The sequence below is a fragment of the Pelophylax lessonae genome (assembly GCF_965119305.1).
Source record: "Pelophylax lessonae genome assembly, chromosome: 8".
In the NCBI taxonomy this organism is placed as follows: Eukaryota; Metazoa; Chordata; class Amphibia; order Anura; family Ranidae; genus Pelophylax; species Pelophylax lessonae.
The window spans coordinates 102,451,386-102,475,142 of NC_138775.1; the positions used below are offsets into that span (position 1 = coordinate 102,451,386).

The 23,757-nt window shown below is 49.9% G+C and overlaps 1 protein-coding gene across 3 annotated transcripts in view; it reads right to left on the minus strand.

Moving 5' to 3' along the window:
* Positions 1–6,325, minus strand: part of MAFF (MAF bZIP transcription factor F) — a 68,618-nt gene extending 62,293 nt beyond the window's left edge. Inside the window, exon 1 of one of the 3 annotated variants that reach the window (XM_082265855.1) lies at positions 6,050–6,325. The gene's annotated coding sequence lies outside the window, so the exon portion shown is untranslated. The other 2 variants (XM_082265857.1, XM_082265856.1) reach the window with 2 other exon arrangements.
* Positions 6,326–23,757: the final 17,432 nt, after the last annotated feature.

A 23,757-nucleotide genomic window follows, 5' to 3' on the forward strand; every position in this document is an offset into this window, starting at 1 on the left:
TATAGTAGTACCCAGAGAGCCCTCCATGTACACAGGACTGTATAAAGACTATAGCGATGTCTGGAGAGTCCACAGGACTGTATATAGAATATAGTGGGGCCTGAAGAACCCTTCATGTGCCAGGTACACAGACTATAGTGGTGCCCGGAGAGCCCTCCATGTACACAGGACTGTATACAGACTATAGTGGTGTCCAGAGAACCCTCCATGAGCTGTGTATAAGGAACTGTACACTGACTATAGTGGTGCCCAGAGAGTCCTCCATGTATATAGACTATAGTGGTGTCCGGAGAACCCTCCATATGCCATGTACACAGACTATAGTGGTTCCCCGAGAGCCCACCATGTGCCGTGTACACAGGACTGTATACAGACTATAGTGGTGCCTGGAGAGCCTTCCATGTACACAGACTATAGTGGTTCCCAGAGAGCCCACCATGTGCCGTGTACACAGGACTGTATACAGACTATAGTGGTGCCCAGAAAGCCCTCCATGTACACAGACTATAGTGATGCCCGGAGAGCCCTCCATGTACACATACTATAGTGGTGCCCGGAGAGCCCTCCATGTACACAGACTATAGTGGTGCCCGGAGAGCCCTCCATGTACACAGACTATAGTGGTGCCCGGAGAGCCCTCCATGTACACAGACTGTAGTGGTGCCCGGAGAGCCCTCCATGTACACAGACTATAGTGGTGCCCGGAGAGCCCTCCATGTACACAGACTATAGTGGTGCCCAAAGAGCCTTCCATGTACACAGACTATAGTGGTGCCCAGAGAGCCCTCCATGATCACAGACTATAGTGATGCCCAGAGAACCCTCCATGATCACAGACTATAGTGATGCCCGGAGAACCCTCCATGATCACAGACTATAGTAATGCCCGGAGAACCCTCCATGATCACAGACTATAGTGATGCCCGGAGAACCCTCCATAATCACAGACTATAGTGATGCCCGGAGAACCCTCCATGATCACAGACTATAGTAATGCCCGGAGAACCCTCCATGATCACAGACTATAGTGATGCCCCGGAGAACCCTCCATGATCACAGACTATAGTGATGCCCCGGAGAACCCTCCATGATCACAGACTATAGTGATGCCCGGAGAACCCTCCATGATCACAGACTATAGTGATGCCAGAGAGCCCTCCATGTACACAGACTATAGTGGTGCCCGGAGAGCCCACCATGTGCCATGTACACAGGACTGTATACAGACTATAGTGGTGCCCGGAGAGCCCTCCATGTAAACAGACTATAGTGGTGCCCGGAGAGCCCACCATGTGCCATGTACACAGGACTGTATACAGTCTATAGTGGTGCCCGGAGAGCCCACCATGTGCTGTGTACACAGGACTGTAAACAGACCATAGTGGTGCCCGGAGAGCCCACCATGTACACAGACTAACGCGGGGCCCGGAGAGCCCTCTATGTACACAGACTATAGCGGTACCCGGTGAGCCCTCCATGTACACAGACTATAGTGGTGCCCAGAGAGCCCTCCATGTACACAGGACTGTATACAGACTATAGTGGTGTCCGGAGAGCCCACCATGTGCCGTGTACACAGGACTGTATACAGACTATAGTGGTGCTCTGAGAGCCCACCATGTGCCGTGTACACAGGACTGTAAACAGACCATATTGGTGCCCGGAGAGCCCACCATGTACACAGACTATAGCGGTGCCCAGAGGGCCCTCCATGTACACAGACTATAGTGGTGCCCAGAGAGCCCTCCATGTACACATACTATAGCGGTGCCCGGTGAGCCCTCCATGTACACATACTATAGTGGTGCCCGGAGAGCCCTCCATGTACACAGACTATAGTGGTGCCCGGAGAGCCCTCCATGTACACAGACTATAGCGGTGCCCGGTAAGCCCTCCATGTACACAGACTATAGCGGTGCCCGGTGAGCCCTCCATCTACACAGACTATAGTGGTGCCTGGAGGGTCCTCCATGATCACAGACTATAGGGATGCCAGAGAGCCCTCCATGATCACAGACTATAGTGGTGCCCAGGGAGCCCACCATGTGCCCTGTACACAGAACTGTATACAGACTATAGTGGTGCCCGGAGAGCCCACCATGTGCCCTGTACACAGAACTGTAAACAGACCATAGCGGTGCCTGGAGAGCCCACCATGTGCCCTGTACACAGAACTGTAAACAGACCATAGACGTGCCCGGAGAGCCCACCAGGTGCCGTGTACACAGGACTGTAAACAGACCATAGCGGTGCCCAGAGAGCCCACCATGTGCCGTGTACACAGGACTGTAAACAGACCATAGCGGTGCCCGGAGAGCCATCCATGTACACAGACTATAGCGGTGCCCGGTGAGCCCTTCATGTACACAGACTATAGTGGTGCCTGGAGAGCCCTCCATGTACACAGACTATAGTGGTGCCCGGAGAGCCCTCCATGTACACAGGACTGTACACAGACTATAGTGGTGCCCGGAGAGCCCTCCATGTACACAGACTATAGCGGTGCCCGGTGCACCTTCCATGTACACAGACAATAGCGGTGCCCAGTGAGCCCTCCATGTACACATACTATAGCGGTGCCCGGTGAGCCCTCCATGTGCACATACTATAGCGGTGCCCGGTGAGCCCTCCATGTACACATACTATAGTGGTGCCCGGAGAGCCCTCCATGTACACAGACTATAGTGGTGCCCGGAGAGCCCTCCATGTACACAGACTATAGCGGTGCCCGGTAAGCCCTCCATGTACACAGACTATAGCGGTGCCCGGTGAGCCCTCCATCTACACAGACTATAGTGGTGCCTGGAGGGTCCTCCATGATCACAGACTATAGGGATGCCAGAGAGCCCTCCATGATCACAGACTATAGTGGTGCCCAGGGAGCCCACCATGTGCCCTGTACACAGAACTGTATACAGACTATAGTGGTGCCCGGAGAGCCCACCATGTGCCCTGTACACAGAACTGTAAACAGACCATAGCGGTGCCTGGAGAGCCCACCATGTGCCCTGTACACAGAACTGTAAACAGACCATAGCCGTGCCCGGAGAGCCCACCAGGTGCCGTGTACACAGGACTGTAAACAGACCATAGCGGTGCCCAGAGAGCCCACCATGTGCCGTGTACACAGGACTGTAAACAGACCATAGCGGTGCCCGGAGAGCCATCCATGTACACAGACTATAGCGGTGCCCGGTGAGCCCTTCATGTACACAGACTATAGTGGTGCCTGGAGAGCCCTCCATGTACACAGACTATAGTGGTGCCCGGAGAGCCCTCCATGTACACAGGACTGTACACAGACTATAGTGGTGCCCGGAGAGCCCTCCATGTACACAGACTATAGCGGTGCCCGGTGCACCTTCCATGTACACAGACAATAGCGGTGCCCAGTGAGCCCTCCATGTACACATACTATAGCGGTGTCCGGTGAGCCCTCCATGTGCACATACTATAGCGGTGCCCGGTGAGCCCTCCATGTACACATACTATAGCGGTGCCCGGTGAGCCCTCCATGTACACAGACTATAGCGGTGCCCGGTGAGCCCTCCATGTACACAGACTATAGCGGTGCCCGGTGAGCCCTCCATGTACACATACTATAGCGGTGCCCGGTGAGCCCTCCATGTACACATACTATAGTGGTGCCAGGAGAGCCCTCCATGTACACAGACTATAGCGGTGCCCGGTGAGCCCTCCATCTACACAGACTATAGTGGTGCCTGGAGGGTCCTCCATGATCACAGACTATAGTGATGCCAGAGAGCCCTCCATGATCACAGACTATAGTGGTGCCCAGAGAGCCCACCATGTGCCCTGTACACACGACTGTATACAGACTATAGTGGTGCCCGGAGAGCCCACCATGTGCCCTGTACACAGAACTGTAAACAGACCATAGCGGTGCCTGGAGAGCCCACCATGTGCCGTGTACACAGGACTGTAAACAGACCATAGTGGTGCCCAGAGAGCCCACCATGTGCCGTGTACACAGGACTGTAAACAGACCATAGCGGTGCCCGGTGAGCCCTTCATGTACACAGACTATAGTGGTGCCTGGAGAGCCCTCCATGTACACAGACTATAGTGGTGCCCGGAGAGCCCTCCATGTACACAGACTATAGCGGTGCCCGGTGAGCCCTCCATGTACACAGACTATAGCGGTGCCCGGTGAGCCCTCCATGTACACAGACTATAGCGGTGCCCGGTGAGCCCTCCATGTACACAGACTATAGCGGTGCCCAGTGAGCCCTCCATGTACACATACTATAGTGGCGCCCGGAGAGCCCTCCATGTACACAGACTATAATGGTGCCCGGAGAGCCCTCCATGTACACATACTATAGCAGTGCCCGGAGAGCCCTCCATGTACACATACTATAGCGGTGCCCGGAGAGCCCTCCATGTACACAGACTATAGTGGTGCCCAGAGAGCCCTCCATGTACACAGACTATAGTGGTGCCCAGAGAGCCCTCCATGTACACAGACTATAGCGGTGCCCAGTAAGCCCTCCATGTACACAGACTATAGCGGTGCCTGGTGAGCCCTCCATGTACACAGACTATAGTGGTTCCCGGTGAGCCCTCCATCTACACAGACTATATTGGTGCCCGGGGAGCCCTCCATGATCACAGACTATAGTGGTGCCCAGAGAGCCCACCATGTGCCCTGTACACAGGACTGTATACAGACTATAGTGGTGCCCGGAGAGCCCATGTGCCCTGTACACAGGACTGTATACAGACCATAGCGGTGCCCGGAGAGCCCACCATGTGCCCTGTACACAGGACTGTATACAGACCATAGCGGTGCCCAGAGAGCCCACCATGTGCCGTGTACACAGGACTGTAAACAGACCATAGCGGTGCCCGGAGAGCCCACCATGTGCCGTGTACAAAGGACTGTAAACAGACCATAGCGGTGCCTGGTGAGCCCTCCATGTACACAGACTATAGTGGTGCCCGGTGAGCCCTCCATCTACACAGACTATAGCGGTGCCAGGTGAGCCCTTCATGTACACAGACTATACTGGTGCCCGGAGAGCCCTCCATGTACATAGGGCTGTACACAGACTATAGTGGTGCCTAGAGAGCCCTCCATGACACATACTATAGTGGTTCCCGTTGAGCCCTCCATCTACACAGACTATAGCGGTGCCCACAGAGCCCTTCATGATCACAGACTATAGTGGTTCCCGGAGAGCCCACCATGTGCCGTGTACACAGGACTGTAAACAGACCATAGTGGTGCCCGGTGAGCCCTTCATGTACACAGACTATAGTGGTGCCCGGTGAGCCCTCCATGTACACAGACTATAGTGGTGCCCGGTGAGCCCTCCATGTACACAGTGCTGTACACAGAGTATAGTGGTGCCCGGTGAGCCCTCCATGTACACAGAGTATAGTGGTGCCCGCAGAGCCCTCCATGATCACAGACTATAGCGGTGCCCGGAGAGCCCTCCATGTACACAGTGCTGTACACAGAGTATAGTGGTGCCCGGTGAGCCCTCCATGTACACAGTGCTGTACACAGAGTATAGTGGTGCCTAGAGAGGCTGTGCTTCCTCGTTCTCCCTCCATGTTCCTCCCCTGCTGTCAGTAGTACGCAGACAACACCCAGGTCACAGCGGCGATGTTACGTAAGGAATGTTACTACACACTCTCCGCTCCGAGAGGAAAGCAAACATGACTTCATCTAGAAGCAATCAGCACCGAGTATGGACACCCCCTCCGATCGGTATATACACACTGATCGCACAGTCCGGAGGAGGAAGTTCCACCCCATGGGGGAAGGGGGGGCCTCTGATCTCCACTCACCCCTCAGACCACACACAGCCCAGCCAGGTCCCCAGGCAGGTGGCAGCGATCCCTCCGGCTGTGAGAACAATACCGATCGTACACCGTGTGTCATCTGCCGAGCGAGCTTCCCCGTTCCCTCCCTCTAATCGGGCGATCCAAGCTCCGACCACGATTTCCTTGTTGTCAGAGTGATCGCGGTCCCACCCAGGGTGAGGAAGGGCACGCACATGGGCGCCGGGGGGCCCCTTACCTGCTTTGCTGGCTGTAGAGGGGCCCGGGGGGATGGCGGGTGCCGCTGGCTGCAGGGAGCGCTGAGATCTGCTGAGTTGTAATGTTACAGTTTCCTGGAATTACTCACTCACGGATTCCTTTCATTCATAAAAACACAGTCATGCACTGACGTTATTCTGAGGGCGGGGCCGGCCTGTCACATGATGGGAACAGTGATGTCATTCAATGGCCTGCCTAGTTTTAAAGGGGCGATTCGTGTCAGATGACGAGCGAGCCTTCCATGACACCGTCAATGTTTACATGTCATTGAGGATCATGACTATGCTGAGCTCTGCATCCTTTGGGCTGGATGTGATAATGCTGAGCTGTCTGTATAATGTGTGACAGCGAATGGGAGAAGATCCTTCTCTGGAACTACAAATCTGATGAAGAATTGTGGGGTAGATGTCCAACATCTGGAGAAAACATGCATAATAACCAATCAGTTTCTCCAACATTTTCAGTTAAAGTGGAACTACACCCATCTATTTAAAGTGGCTGAACTGCCTCTCTTCTATTTTTTTTAACCACTTCTGGACCGGAAGGATTTACACCCCTTAATGACCAGGCCATATTTTGCGATGCGGCACTGCGTTACTTTACCGAACAATTGCGCGGTCGTGCAACGCTGTGCCAAAATAAAATTGATGTCCTTTTTTTCCCCCACAAATAGAGCTTTCTTTTGGTGGTATTCGATCACCTGTGCGATTTTCATTTTTTGCGCTATAAACAAAAAAACAATTCTGAAGAAAAAACAATATTTTTTCACATTCTGCTATAGAACATTCCCAAAAAAATTTAAAAATCTATTTTTTTTTAACAATTTAGGCCAATTTGCCCTCCCTTCTAGATTGTAAGCTCTAACGAGCAGGGCCCTCTAGTTCCTCCTGTATTGAATTGTATTGTAACTGTATTGTCTTCCCTCACATTGTAAAGCGCTGCACAAACTGTTGGCGCTATATAAATCCTGTATAATAATAATAATTTGTTTTCTGGTACATATTTTTGGTAAAAAAAATCACAATAGGCGTATTTTGATTGGTTTGCGCATAAGTTATTGCGTCTACTAACTACGGGAAAGATTTATGTAATTTTTATTGTTTTTTATACTAGTAATGGCGGCGATCTGCGATTTTTAGCTGGACTGCGACATTGCAGCGGACAGATCGGACCCCTGACTGAAATTTTTGACACTTTTGGGAGGACCAGCGACATTACTACAGTAATCAGTGCTAAAAATATGCATTGTTACTGTAATAATGACACTGGCAGGGAAGGGGTTAACATTGTGGGTAATGAAGGGGTTAAATGTGTTCCTAGGGGCATGTTCCTAACTGTGGGGGGGCGTGGCTTGTGAAATGAAAACAGAGACCTGTGTTTCTATATAGAAGGATCACATGAGCTCTGTGATCATTCCAGGGAGAAGAACGATCAGCTGTGTTTACAACAGCTGACTGTTTATCGGCTTCCCAGCTGACGAGCGGGGGCGGGAGCACTCTCGCCCCCTAGCCTCCTGCACGTGACTGAGGTATAGCTATGGAGGTTTGCCCAGGAGCGGCTGCCTGCCACAGTATAACTGCAGCGGGCGATCGTAAAGTAGTTAAACAACTTTATTTGTCCTGGAAAGCAGCACCTCCATAATTCTCAGGCAAGGATTGTTCCTTGCCCCCTGCACATGCGTAGATATATCACAGGGCTTGGGTACCGAGAGCCCCGCAACATATCTGAGGGCACGCCGGGTTCCCCAGGCACCTGTGAAGATGCAGGGTTTTCCGCACACAAGCAAAGGCCGCAACCTGGGATGTCTGAAATCGTCCCTGTCTTTGTGAATGCACAGATGTACCCACAGGCTCTGCCAAAACCCTAAGGCCAGGCAGAGCCGGTGGATACAATACTGTGCAAAAGTTTCAGGCAAGTGTGAAAAAGGCTGTAAAGTAAAAATGATTTCAATAGTATATATTTTAATTGTTTATTTTTATCAACTTAGAGAACGCAAAGTGAACAAACAGAAGAAAAATCGAAACCAAATTAATACTTGGTGTGACTACCATTTAGGCTTCAAACCAGCATAAATTCCTACACTTGCACAAAGTCAGGGATTTTGTAGGATTAGAGTCAGGTGTATGATTAACCAATTATACCAAGCAGCTGCTAATGATCTTGAGTTTCATTTGTAGGTTGAAACAGAGGGGTTGTTAAGGCAGTGCTCCCCATCACTGCCAGCCCCTCTGCTAGGATAACATGTAGTATACACTGTATGCCATTTTGTAAAATTCATCTTCTAAATACCTTATTTCTTCTTATTTCTTCTTTTTTTTTGGGGGGGGCGCAAAAAGATAAATGTAATAGGTATTGCTTCGCGGAAAAAAACGCGGAAAAAAATTGCGTGACTTTGAAAACATGGTACAGGCATGGCACAGGTGATGGTACAGGCATGGCACAGATGATGGTACAGGCATGGCACAGGTCATGGTACAGGCATGGCACAGGTCATGGTACAGGCATGGCACAGGTCATGGTACAGGATATGGTATAGGCATGGCACAGGTCATGGTACAGGCATGGCACAGGTCATGGTACAGGCATGGCACAGATGATGCTATAGGCATGGCACTGGTTTATGGTACAGGCATGGCACAGGTCATGGTACAGGCATGTCACAGGTCATGGTAAGGGCATGGCACAGGTGATGGTACAGGCATGTCACAGGTGATTGTATAGGCATGTCACAGGTCATGATAAGGGCATGTCACAGGTCATGGTAAGGGCATGTCACAGGTCATGGTACAGGCATGGCACAGGTCATGGTAAGGGCATGGCACAGGTGATGGTACAGGCATGTCACAGGTCATGGTAAGGGCATGTCACAGGTGATGGTATAGGCATGTCACAGGTCATGGTAAGGGCATGGCACAGGTGATGGTACAGGCATGTCACAGGTCATTGTAAGGGCATGGCACAGGTCATGGTAAGGGCATGGCACAGGTCATGGTACAGGCATGTCACAGGTCATGGTAAGGGCATGTCACAGGTCATGGTAAGGGCATGTCACAGGTCATGGTAAGGGCATGGCACATGGTAAGGGCATGAGCAGGATACATCCAAACATTGAGGCAGTACCTGTTGTAGGAGCCAGGGGGATGGATGGAAACGTCTCTCCAGCCTCTCAGATGGCGAAGGAGCCTGAGGGGCAGCCGCACAATAGGAGTAGCGGAGAGGGGGATCTGCCGCCTGAAGGTGGTGGGGGAAAGGCACAACCCCCGTAGACCAAACCGGCCGCAGGTCCGCAGCAAGCCGGTGTCTCCTCGCTTCAGCTGTCCTGAGTGGCGCCGGCGGATGACGTCATCAGCGGATGACGATTGGCTCCCGTCCCGAGAATCCGTTCCTGGCTGCAATGCAGAGGGTGAAGGCAGCCTCACAGGAACGTAGCACACACCACAACAGCGGTCGCTTCCAGGAGATGGGGGAAGATAAAACACCACAAAGGTGGGGGTTGTGGAGATGACCGAGATCAGGCGGTGACGGTGAGTGACTGACGCACGCACCGGCACCGCCCCCAATGACGTCAGGATGTCCTGAATGATGATTGGTCCAGGCTGGAGTCTGGACCAATCACAGCCAGGACATCAAAAAAGTGGGGAGTGTCGGGGCGCATTGCTCTGCGCCCCGGTGACCCCCAGAAGACCGCCAATCGGCGCCTCTGCTTGCCGCACGTGGGGTGGAAACCCCCCCCCCCCCATAGCCACCACTAAGTCCGGCGCCCCTAGTGGGCTAAAAATGGAATTTTTTTTTTTATCTTTTTCTTGGGGGGGGCGCCCCTGCGCCCCTGCGCCCCCGCGCCCCCTATAGACAGGCCGCCACTATTCTTCTCCCTGATCAGCCATCACTTGACCGCTCATTGCTCTCTCTCTCCAATATATGTACTACGGAGGGAGAGGCCGAGATCTCCCTTTGAAATTTGCTGGGCAGTGTCCTCCTCTGTAGTGACCTCCTTCTGTAGTGACCTCCCTCTGTAGTGCATACATCAGAGAGAGAGAGCGACGGGTGGTCACTTGACCGCTGATCAGGGAGAAGAAATAAGGATTTAGAAGATGAATTTAAGAAAACACCATACAGTGTATACTACAAGTTATCCTAGCAGAGGGGCTAGCAGTGATTGGAAATAATAATGTTTGCACTGCTCAGAACAGTGCTAGAAGGGGAGGGAAGGGGCAGCTCACACACAGAGCGTACAGCTAGGGAAAGGAGGGGGGAGGAGGACACAGGAGAACAAAGAGGAGAGCTGCGAATGACGGAGGCACGTAAACTGACCACGGTGTCGAGGCTCAGTAGCCATGATAAACCGTGGTCAGTTTACAGGAGGGAAAGCAGAACCAGGCAGGATCAGCCAGGTATTACAGGTTCATAGAAGTGACCAAATGACACAGCACAAGCATTCATGCTTTAAAGCAACAGTATCCTTTTTTTTTGTAGGGAAACAAACGCTTTAGCTGAAACAGAAACAGCTGTGTAAGAGGCTTAAAATTGGGTGAGGAACAGCCAAACTCTGCTAATAAGGTGAGGTTGTGGAAGACAACTTCATGTCACAGGTCATACACCATGGCAAGCATAGCAACAAGTCACAAGGTAGTTATACTGTATCAGCAAGGTCTCTTCCAGGCAAAGATTGCAGTAGTATAGCGGCACTGCAGTGCTTCCACTGGCTAGATACTCAAAGTCCACAACTCCCAAAGAGATCTCAATTATATAAAACATAAGAGGAAAGACCCATAGTGTAGATCGTTCATATAATAATTAATTCAAAAGTAAAATACACTCACATTTAAGAGGTAAAAAAACAGCATATCTCAGATAACTTCCTTCATTCACAAGCAAGCTCCATAACAAGGAAATTCATAGCAGGAGCACCAGGTATTACTCAAAACAAACCAGCTCTGTAGGAAAAAAAAGAGGGACAGAGAGATTTGGTTCCAAAAGAGGGACAAGTGGTAGACTATCAGCTGCCCTGTTATGTATTTCGGCTTGGGATTTTGACCATAGGGGGATTTTCATCTTGCACCTGTGAGTTGGATTGTATACTGACTTTTGGCAAGTGGCCATCACCTTATTCCACACTTGGGTGGATCTAGGAGCACCTGGAGGAGTTTATTTCAATTTAGCTCACTCTGTGCCATTGGTTGTGGTATCTTTCTCTCTTGCACATGGGATTGGACTATTTTCTATTGTTTAACTCTTTTTAAAAAAAATAGACTATTCATATTTATATACCAATTTTTCATTATTTTTATTTTTCACAATACTTGGAAGTGTTTTTTAACAACAACAACAACAACATAATACTTGTGTTTGCATATGCTAAGTATCTGTTACTTTGTTTCATATTATACATGCACGGTCATTGACTTTTATTCATTGTATCTGTAGCACTACCCCCTAGGGAGCTGCTGAGATTGGATTCCCCTGGGTTACCCATAGCAACAGTGTGTAAAATCTTATCGCTTTAACACTTGGCTCAGTCAATGAACAGTCCAGGGGATTTGTTTTTTGTGTGTTTTATTTTGAACTGGGATGGTAGAAGGGATGAGTGGGATACTCCAACTTGAACTATGAATAAAGTAGAGGACATTTATCTGTAGAGTATGCAGCAAGGCCGCTACCTCACTCTGTCACTAAAGTGAAGATTGTGAAAATGATCCTGTTGTGTTGAACTTTCAGGGTCCTAAACTTGGCACCCCCTTTCTCACTTGCTGTGCGTGCTAACTTCTGTCCACTGACCCCACTGGAGTGGTCCCCTTCCTGGGTAGACCCCTGGCAAACTCCCTGGTACTCACGGACACTGTTTTTCCTCAGGTTGCTCTACCTTCAACTCCACTGTCAGTATTCTGGACCTTCTTGCTCAGCACTCCACTCTGGCTCACTAGGCCGACTGCCTGTGACCACCTTCCTTACTGACAGGAGGAGAGACAGCCGTCACCCTCCTCCTGGGACCTGGCTTCCCGCCCAAAGACGCCCTGTCACATGTGCCCTTGGCTCTTATGACCAATCCCAGGATGCACCGCGGTTGTGCCCTCCCACTGGGACAGCCACAAAAGCTTGTGTGTCACTGTCTGGGTTTCCTCCACTGTCCAACAGGCTCCCCCATTGGATACAGTGGGGACACTCCCTCAGACCAAGTGAATCACACCTGGACACATGTAACAGGCAAAACTAGCAGGCAGAGCAAAAACTATGCTTTTACCTAGCACCTATCTAGGAAGGTGCTACATGATCCACCCCCCATAAAAAATGAGCCATATCCCATTGGCTCTGGGGCAGCTGCCCCCTACAAAAATTCCTATCAGAAAAAAAACCCTTAGAGTATCCCACAAACTTGCAGAGGGGGAAAAGGGAAGAAAAACTAATATACATAATAAAATACGTAGCATAAATATAGCAAAAATAGAAATATTCTATTTGTACAAGTATGTTACACTGTCGGGTGTATTTAAGGCAATGCTTCCCCCCCCCCCCCCACCAAGCAAAATTTGCCCCGGTGGATGATATTAGCAGCCTAACTAGCTGACACTACGCATTCTAAACAACCTGGAAGGAAAAACAAAGTTAGACACTTTTGTAGAAAAATACTGTAGGCAGACCTTCTTATCCAACATCCCTAGCTAGATGATCCGATTCCACTTGTCAGTCTTGACCCGACGTTTAGCTTGCTCCTTCAAGGCGACTCTGAACCCTGCCACTGACTACCTACAACAGTTCAGCAACTGGAGTCTGCAGTGTTCTTTTCCTCAGCGATACTCAGCACCAGTTTCTTCTTCCCACAGGAACCTCGTTGCCAGAGCCTGGGCAACCCACCGGTCTTGTGAGAAGTGATAATTTCTTCAGGGGCCCCTGGCACCAGGGCACCCCCCACCAAAAGACTCTTGGAACCTTGCCCACTTCTTCCAGGCAGTCACTTTCAGAGTTCCGGTTCTGGCCCGTTGGCCCAAAGTAGTCCACCTGGAACTCTGTGCAAATTTGTAATCCATGATCCCGGCCCGGTGGCCCAAAGGATCTATGGAACAAGTCCACTAGCCCGTGGTATCTCAAATGGTCCTCAACCCCTTTCTGCAAGGATAGAAGGGGAGGGGAAATGGACATAGGGGAAATGGACATAGGGTATAAGCCCCAACAATACTTGGATTTGAATGTTCCTTGGCCGTAGTATATTTTTCTTCTCCAGACAGTAAGCATAGGCTAACCAGCCTTAATTGGACATTTGCATATCTTCTTCAGCAGTAGAAATCCGGATGGGGAAACCGCACAGTCTTCCCATCCTTTTCCTGAATTCGGATCGACCAGGCCTGGCCAGATCCATCTGGGCGGCGGACCTCCCCCCGGTCCAAGTAGATAGCCCGCCCGTGGTTCCACTGCGCTTTTACTGACAAACGTGTTTTCCACAAGTCCATCCTGGACTGATTATGATTTGGCTTGGGGATAAAGAGGAAGTCCCATACAGCTTCCTCACACCAGGATTCTCTTTTGGCCTCTATCTCTAGCATGACCTCCCGTGGAGCATAGGGATAGTCATACCCATACTCTAAGCCTTGCCACCTTCCTCTGTATTCACCTCTGTATCCTGGAAAATCTGGGGAGGGTCTTCCGATTTCCTCTCCCAGCTGGAGAATATGGGGTCTTGTCAGAGAAACGGCCATGCTGCAACTGGCAACTCCGCCAGTACTTCCAATGGCCGCAATGGACTCAGGCCATAGACTCATTGTCAGTGAAATGGCTGTGCTGCAACTGGCAACTTTGCCAGTACTTCCCATGGCCGCAATGGACTCAGGCCATAGACTAATGCACTGGCCTATAAAAGGACTCTGCTCAGACCATCAGATTGCTGGATTGTCTTCAGCTCTTCCTGTTTCCTGAGCATTGCTACTTCCTGGATTCCAGTTTGACCCGACTTGTTCCTGACCTGTCTGCTCTCTCTCCTGGCTTTGACCCTCTGCTTCGTCTGACCATCTCTGCTCCAGTTTGGCTCTCCCATTATCTGATCTCGGCTTGGCTCACGGACTTGCCTCCTGTCTACCTGCCCTCCAGTACCTGATCTTGGCTTTTCCACTGACTTGTCTGCTTCTGGCCTTCCTGCTATACCTTTGGCTTGCACCTGTTGCAGCTTCCTGCCGAGCCCTGTGTTTGACCCCCGGCCGGTCTTACACCTACTGCCTGGTTGTTCCTGGTTCCTCCTTGGACTGTCTGGTGTATTCCTGCCCAGCACTCTGCTAGAGACCGCCTGTCTACCATCAGGACCCTGCCGGCAACCAGTGTTTCTGTGGGCACTACACCCTCTGTCTCAACCCCAGGGGTGTGCCGCACTCAGCCGCAAGGGGAGCCCTCTCTGCATCTCGGCCTCGGATCAGGTACGTGACAGGTCTCCTCTCTTTTGATGAGGGAGTCATAGGCCTCATTCTAATCCTGAGCCCGGGCATAGTTCTTAGGTGGGGTTAGGTCTGGGACCCGATTGACTTAAGCCTCACAGATCTCCTGATTCCTGGCACACTCTCCCCGCACCACGGAATCCCTAGTCTCCTCATCAGGTGTATCAAGACTGGCTGGACTGCTCCGTTCTTCAGACCTCCAGTCCCATTCAGTCTCTTCCTCAGACATCCAAACATCCAATCCCTCCTCCAAGGATCTGAACTGATTCTGGAAGCTGGGAGACCCCACATCAATGACCCCGGCCTCTTCCTTGCTGCTCACACTCACATTAGCAGCCTCGGTAACCGCCATTTTCTCCCCTCTGCCTGTGTGGGAGCAGACTTCTTCTCTGCCGCTGCAGTTTTCAATGCACCAGATGGCCACTCCCCCGCACCCGCACTACCTGCATGCATCCTGGCTCGGACATTCGGGCCTCCTTCCACCTGCACGCTGGACCACTGACAGACTGCATGGTCTCCAGCTGCATGAACCGCAGCATTCTTCTTCCACGGCCCAGGAGAGGCTCGACTCCGCAGCCAACAGGGCATGAGTGATCCCAGTCTCCCATGTCACGCTCAACTTTCTGGGTTGACCTTCACTCCTCTCAGCCCATAGCAGCAGATTGCCGTAGTGCCCGCACTGGCCCCAAGCTTGCATCTTCATGGTAACACTCAGACACTGACTGCATACCAGGCCCAAGTGCTCCACGCCTCTTCTAGTGCACAACGCCAGTCTTCTATTGGGCACCATCTACACCCCTGTATCCCACAGGGTGGATGTCTTCGGGTCTCTGCTCTGCTCCGCTCACTCCTGTACTCGCCATCTTGCTCCTCCGCACACGTGTCTCCCTCTCAGCCACACTCGGAGGCGGAAGTAATTTATTGACTCTCCTTCCTGCACCAGATTGGCTGTGCGTGAGCGGCGTCTCCGCCCACATCTCCAGATTGGGGGTGGCTCCTCCTGCTAGGCAGAACTTTCCAGTGTGCGCTTTCACGCGCGGTACAGTACCCCTTCCGATGCCGCTCTCTCTACGCTCAGCCTGCATGGAAGTTACTGTAAAGCAGACCGGGCCTCTCACCTTGCACGCATCCGCCATCCTTGCTTGTACCAGGGCTCCAGCTGCGCCTCCATCACTCTGAGCCAGCTGACCCTCTTTGCTAGTCCGTAGAATTGTCCCGCTGTCGGATAAACGGCCAACATTTCTCTTCTTAGCACTTGTACAAACGAGATTCACCATACTGCACTTGAAAATTGTCCCACTGTCACTGAATGCATTGTCAACAGATTTCTTTACAGCATTCACATTGCCACTATGTTGGAAGAATGTCCCGCTGCCATTGGATGCACGGTCAACACTTTCCTGTATATCTCTGGCACACACGCTGCTACTGGAACACCGATCCACGTGCCCTGGGCCGCCATTTTCTCCGTCCACACTTGCACCATCTAATGTTAAGCAGACACAGTCTATTTCCACAGTAAGATGCATTTCTCCCGCTCACCAGCACATCATTTGAATAAACAGTTTGCGATTCTAACAGGAATTCTTCCGTTGCCATGGGTAACCATTATTTTGCATTTGATTCTTCATCCCACTCTCCCTATCTCCTGTAGAGTAGGCCTCACAGTTCTCTTGAGCATTAAAACACAGTCCTTTAGAGAAAAATAAAATTTTTGGAATTTTTCTGTGGCCTGTATCCCGGACGAGCCCCCAAATGTAGCACTAGGCAGCTGCTGAGATTTGATTCCCTTGGGTTACCCATAGCAACAGTCTGTAAAATCTTATCGCTTTAACACTTGGCTCAGTCAATGAACAGTCCAGGGGATTTGTTTTTTTTTTGTGTTTTATTTGGAACTTGGATGGGTAAAGGGATGAATGGGATACTCCCACTTAAACTATGCACAAAGTAGAGGACATTTATCTGTAGAGTATGCGGCAAGGCCGCTGCTTCACTCTGCCACTAAAGTGAAGATTGTGAAAATGATTCTGTTGTGTTGAACCTTCAGAGTCCTAAACTTGGCACCCCCTTTCTCACTTACTGTGCGTGCTAACTTCTGTCCACTGACCCCACTGGAGTGGTCCCCTTCCTGGGCAGACCCCTGGCAAGCTCCCTGGTTCTCATGGACACTGTTTTTCCTTAGGTCGCTCTGCTTTCAACTTCACTGTCAGTATCCTGGACCTTCTGGCTCAGCACCGCACACTGGCTCACTAGGCCGACTCCCTGTGACCACCTTCCTTGTTGACAGGAGGAGAGACAGCCGTCACCCTCCTCATGGGCCCTGGCTTCCCGCCCAAAGACACACTGTCACATGTGCCCTTGGCTTTTATGACCAATCCCAGAATGCACCGCGGTTGTGCCCTCCCACTGGGACAGCCACAAAAGCCTGTATGTCACTGAGTGGGTTTCCTCCACTGTCCAACAGGCTCCCCCATTGGATACAGTAGAGACACTCCCTCAGACCAAGTGAATCATACCTGGACACATGTAACAGGCATAGCTAACAATCAGGCTCTCCTGATAGGCAGGCAGAGCAAAAACTATGCTTTTACCTACACCAATCTAGGAGGGTGCTACATATCATATGCACATTTTTGGATAGCGCACTTTATTACAAATGTATATACTTTTCACATTTTTCATTTTCCTATATTCAGGTTTATTAAGTGCAGCAATCCATCTTCTAATCAGCGCATCTTTATCTTTTCCAAAGGAGAAGCAGTGGCGGCTAGTGCTCAAAATTTTTTTTTTTGGGGGGGGGGGGGCGCAAACAGAAAAATGTAATAGGCATTGCTTTGTGGCAAAAGACGATGTAAAAATTGTGTGACTTTGAGGTCACAAAAGTGTGAAAGGGGCCTTCAGTAATCAAGGTATAGTGTGCCCCCTTCAATGCAGAGTGACCAGCGTGCCCCCTTTCAATGCAGAGAGACCAGTGTGCCCCCTTTTAATGCAGAGAGACCAGTGTGCCCCCTTTCAATGCAGAGAGACCAGCGTGCCCCCTTTCAATGCAGAATGACCAGCGTGCCCCCTTTCAATGCAGAATGACCAGCGTGCCCCCTTTCAATGCAGAATGACCAGCATGCCAGAGTGTTCATTGTGCCCCCATTCAATGCAGAGAGACCAGCGTGCCCCCTTTCAATGAAGAATGACCAGCGTGCCCTCTTTCAATGCAGAATGACCAGCGCGCCCTCTTTCAATGCAGAATGACCAGCGTGCCCCCTTTTAATGCAGAATGACCAGTGTGCCCCCTTTTAATGCAGAATGACCAGCGTTCCCCCTTCCAATGCAGAATGACCAGCATGCCCCCTTTCAATTCAGAGAGATAATCGTGCCCCTATTCAATGCAGAGAGACCAGCGTGCCCCCTTTCAATGCAGAGAGATCCGTGTGCCCCCTTTCAATGCAGAGAGATCAGTGTGCCCCCTTTCAATGCAGAGAGATTAGTGTGCCCCCATTCAATGCAGAGATATCAGTGTACCCCCATTCAATGCAGAGATCAGTGTGCCCCCTTTCAATGCAGAGAGATCAGTGTGCCCCCTTTCAATGCAGAGAGATCAGTGTGCCCCCATTCAATGCAGAGAGATCAGTGTGCCCCCTTTCAATGCAGAGAGATCAGTGTGCCCCCTTTCAATGCAGAGAGATCAGTGTGCCCCCTTTCAATGCAGAGAGATCAGTGTGCCCCCTTTCAATGCAAAGAGATCAGCGTGCCCCCATTCAATGCAGAGAGATCAGCCTGCCCATATTCAATGCAGAGAGATCAGTGTGCCCCCTTTCAATGCAGAGAGATCAGTGTGCCCCCTTTCAATGCAGAGTGACCAGTGTACCGTGCCCCCCCCCAAGACCAGTGCACTTACCTGCAGCGGTGGCTTCTCCTCAGTCCCCTGGCGTCTCCTCGAGTCCTCCCACCTCCTCCTCGGCCAATGGCATGGTTTTACCTTTCGGCCAATCAGGAAGCGGATCTCCGACCCGTTTCCTGATTGGCCAGGAGGAGGATCCGTGTGACAATAGCGAATCTTCATTCTAGGGAACCTCTGGGTGAGTCTAGGATGGAAAAGGACCTGGGGGTACTGGTAGACAACAGGCTTGGCAGTGGCATGCAGAGAGATCAGTGTGCCCCCTTTCAATGCAGAGTGACCAGTGTGCCGTGCCCCCCCCCCAAGACCAGTGCACTTACCTGCAGCGGTGGCTTCTCCTCAGTCCCCTGGCGTCTCCTCGAGTCCTCCCACCTCCTCCTCGGCCAATGGCATGGTTTTACCTTTCGGCCAATCAGGAAGCGGATCTCCGACCCGTTTCCTGATTGGCCAGGAGGAGGATCCGTGTGACAATAGCGAATCTTCATTCTAGGGAACCTCTGGGTGAGTCTAGGATGGAAAAGGACCTGGGGGTACTGGTAGACAACAGGCTTGGCAGTGGCATGCAATGCCAAGCCGCTGCAAGCAAAGCCTACAGAATACTGGGATGTATAAAAAAGGGGATTCACTCCAGAAATAAAGAGATTATTCTTCCACTCTACAAGACTCTGGTCCGGCCACATCTGGAGTATGCTGTCCAGTTCTGGGCACCGGTCCTCAGGAAGGATGTGCTGGAACTGGAGAAAGTCCAGAGAAGGGCAACAAAAATAATTAGGGGAATGGAGGACATCAGCTATGAGGAAAGACTGCAAGCACTGAACTTATTCTCTCTGGAGAAGAGACGATTGAGGGGGGATATGATATCAATGTACAAATATTGTACTGGCAACCCTAGCATATGGAAAAACCTATTCAGAGAAAGGAAATACAATAAGACACGTGGCCACTCACTAAAACTAGAGGAAAGGCGGTTTAACCTTAAAATACATAGGGGGTTCTTCACTGTAAGAACAGTAAGGATGTGGAATTCTCTTCCGCAAACAGTGGTATCAGCAGGGAGCATCGATAGTTTCAAAAAACTATTAGATGGGCACCTTAAAGACCACAACATACAGGGGTATACAATGTGCGGTTATCAGTAGACACACACACACATCATAGGTTGAACTGGATGGACTGATGTCTTTTTTCAACCTCACTAACTATGTAACTATCGTCACACAATGGGTGGGCTCGGGGCGCACTGCTCTGCGCCCCGGGTCCACCCTTTACTGAAGCCTATTAGAGCCTCTGGCTCTAATCAGGTGACTCAGAAAAAAAAACCCCATTGAACTCCATGCGTCCGGCACCCCGCATTAGGGGGCCAGACGCATGGAGAGGGGGGGGGCGGCGCCCCTGCGCCCCCAACGCACCGGCCGCCACTGAGGAGAAGTATAGCCAAAGCTATTTTGGATGTACTTCTACTGTAGGTCACCGGAGTGCATTTAGTTCTGCACTCCTGTGACCTGTTTTTCAGCTGACATCACAGAGACAGTCCAGGCTCTGACAAGATCCAGTCCATGTGGTCAGGATTCACCCAGATGCCTGGACTGGCAGCTGACTCAGCCTTCCCTGAGAGCCTGAGCCAGCACCTCCCTCCCCCTGCACAGCCCAGCCCTCCAGTGAGCGCTAGAGGGGCAGATAGCCTGTGACTGACAGCCATCAGCTTTCTGCAGTCTGAAGACTGAGAGCTGAGTAATCAGCGGTGATTGATTGCTCAGTTCTCACTGCAGAGCTGGCTGGGGACAGATGCAGTATCGGATGGATGCTGCATCAACCTAGGTGAGTATAACTGTTTTTTTAAAGCCCATACTTCTCTTTTAAATTGTCCCTCTAAAAATATATATTTTTCTATGTGTGTATTCACATATGGGTATTTTATAAATCATAGTCTCCACCATTTTCATGTACATCTTCCATCTGAAGCTCCTGGTTGACTCTGCTAGTCACTTTTCTTTTTTGCTCTAAACTGACCACACAAAGTACAAAAACTCATCTATGCTTGTGTAGTCAGTTTGCATCCTTTGGCTGGCCATTCAGAGGCACAGTAGGTAATTTGTTCAGACCCCCTCCCCCCCCCATAAATCCCAGCATGCCTCTTGAACATGCTCCCCTGCTCATGCACAGCCTGTATCTTGCCTCAGGCTGAACATACTATAGAAAATAGGTACATCGTGTGTCTGCAAAGTGCTGTAACTCCACCCTCCACTATCAGGAAGAAGAGATACAGGATCACATGACATAACGTTTTAACTTTGTAAAAAAGGTAAGAATGATCATTTCTGAAGCTAAGCAAAAACCGTTACAATATGGTGCCAGTTATAACTGTATTAGAAAGTGCCTATAACATTGTATGTTAACAACTAATTTAAATATGCCAATAAAATATATTCATTTAAGTGGTTTTGATCAGAGCAGCCCAGATTCCCCTCCTCTTGGGTCCGTATTTGGTGCTCCTGAGCCCTCCCTCCTGTTAAGTGCCTCCACAACAAGCAGCTTGCTATGGGGGCACCCGAGCCGAGCCGCAGCTCCGTGTGTCCATTCAGAGACAGAGCCCTGGTCCGCCCCCTTTCTCTCTTCATTGGCTCATTGAATTTGGTTGACAGCAGGGGGAGCTAATGGCACCACGCTGCTGTCTCAGCCAATAAGGAAGGGAGTCCCAGACAACCGAGTCTCTCGTGTAACATCACTAGATCTAAACGGGCTCAGGTAAGTATTAGAGGTGCTGGGGAGGCTGCTGCACACAGAAGGTTTTTTTTTATCTTAATGCAAAGAATGCATTAAGATAATAAACCTTCTGCCTTTACAACTACTTTAATTAACTTAATTGTGTACAAACTGCGCAACTGTGATTATAAAAGTGTATAAGGCCCCTTTCACACGGTCTTTCCGATTAGGGCCGCCTGTCAGTTTTTTTTCAGGCGGACCTGATCGGGTGCTCCATTCACCTCTAAGGAGCAGTGGATGTCAGCGGTGACATGTTTGCTGACACCCGCTGCTCTACGATTTGATGTGGTCCGTGAAATCCAGATGGATGGAAACCCTATTTTCCATCCGCCTGGAGGATCAGATCGGATGAAAATGGACAGGCAGTCCATTTTCATTCCATCTCCCATATTGCTGCAAAGTAAGTGGAGATGGAGCTGTCATCCACCTGCTCAGCGGGGATCGGCGGATTGATCCTCGTTGAGCAAAACGGAGTCCGCCGGGTGGAAAGCCCATGTAAAAGGACCCTTAGGCCTCTTTCACATGGGCGATTCGATCAAGTACACCTGTCAGTTTCTCAGTAGGACCTGATCGGAAGGTCCATTGAGCCCTATGGACAGGTAGATATAAACAGACTTGTGTCAGTTTACACTGGCTCAACTCTGGGTCTGCAAAAGTCCTTTTCCATTTTTGCGGACAGAATCATTCGCTCACGTCCCTGATGTCTCCCTTGCTCCCTATTATTGGCAATCCCCAATTCCCACTGGGTCTCTGCTCCCCCACTCTTCTGGCTTTAGGTTCTTCGGGCAGTAGCCAGGCCTCCCAGTTCATAAGCTCCAGTAAATGGCCCTCTATAGAGAGACTGACCAGTTTGGACGGTCCTTATAAACTCCCATTTTTGTGAGCTTTACAGCTACATCACTTCCTACATTCCATTCCAAGTCCTGGAAGTATTGATCGGCAACTGACCACCTTCAAGGACTACTGCTCTAATGCAGGAATTCTTCCACAAACCCTTTCCAAAATGTACAGCTTGCTCCTTTTGCCGCTGGAACGACCCTCCCTCCCTTACATCAAAAAATGGGAGTTGGATTTGCAACTTACCTTTTCTGCAGCTCAAATACGAAATATTATCACACTCTCCCTTCGGTCTTCCTTCTGCACAAAAATCCAGGAAACTAATTTCAAACTTCTAACTACAAAGTAGATGGTATCTCTCTCCACACCAATTGCACAAATTCTACCCCAGCACCTCTGATTGCTGCTGGAGGTGTTGGGGGGACCGCGGGGCGCTGCTTTATATTTTTTGGGCCTGCCCTAAATTACGAAAATATTGGTCTGATATTAGAACTATTATTTAGAAATTCACTGACCATACTATACCTGATGATCCGGCCTTCTTCCTCCTTCACGTCTCTGATAGTCCTGTAAGACACTACAAAAAGTCCATTCTTTGGCATTTATTAGATGCCGCTAAAGCTTGTATTCCTCTCCTGTGGAAAGATCAACGCCCACCTACCATTGCAAACTGTCTCCATAGGGTGGAAGATATTAACAAAATGGAGGATTTGATACTCACTGCACAACAACTTGTGTACAATATCATAAAACTTGGGAATTATGGAATTTATTCATTCTCTCAGATGAGAGCATTGCGTTGTTGAACTCATAAAATTTGAGACAAAGAGCTGGAGATGTCTGTCCAGGCAGGTCTGGATGTCTGCCCCCATCGCCAGCTTCCACACATATCACTGCCTCTTTTTCCCCATTTCCCACTCCCCCCCCTTTTTTTTTTTTATTCTTATTCCCCTCTCTCTCACTTTTCTCTCCCGCCCCTCCCTGCCCTGTGGAAAAGGAAATGAATGGAGTGCAAGAAAGGGAAACCAAATAACCTTTTATTTTTTTATTACTAGATTTATGTTTTTGTGTATGCTTCCATACACAGGGTTAATCCTGTGTACCCTTTGTTAGGTACCCTTTGAATGCTTTATGGTTATGAATGAATTGTGCCATTTGTTTGTACCACCAATATTGGTTTTCTCTTTTTTGCCTTGTTTATTTGTAATGATTGTCTTTTTATGTATCGGTCCTTTCCGTACCTTAATAAAGTTATATTAAGGTACGGAAGGCACTTAGGTGTGAACAGGAAAAAAAAGGAATTTTGAATTTCAAGCTGTTTGTAACTTTGAGCTGCAAAATGCTGAAGTGTGAATAGAGCCTTAGACCATACTTCCTTATCTGTGCGCTGTGCGTGTGGTTGTTAGCTCCTCCCCTAACTCAACTCAATTTCAGGCCCAATAAACATGCCTATTGACTTGCAGATTTTCAAACGAACGTTTGTATGAACATTCTTAGTACATGTAATGACAATTGTTCAAAAGTACTTCAACATTTTGTTTGCTTTTAACATTCAGTTTTGGAATGAATGAACTTTCCCAAACAAAAACCACATGCACCTTTGGAAATTGGTGAGTTCAAGAAAAATTATCCACCCTGCTCCTTGAATAATTCTTGTCACTATGGTTGCAGTAAAACTTTTTTTATTTATTTTTTTTTCATTTAGAGCAAGGGAGGGTTTTACACTGGTAAGGTTTATTTTTAAATCCGTGTCCTATTAGGGAGATTTTGCTAGCGATGGAA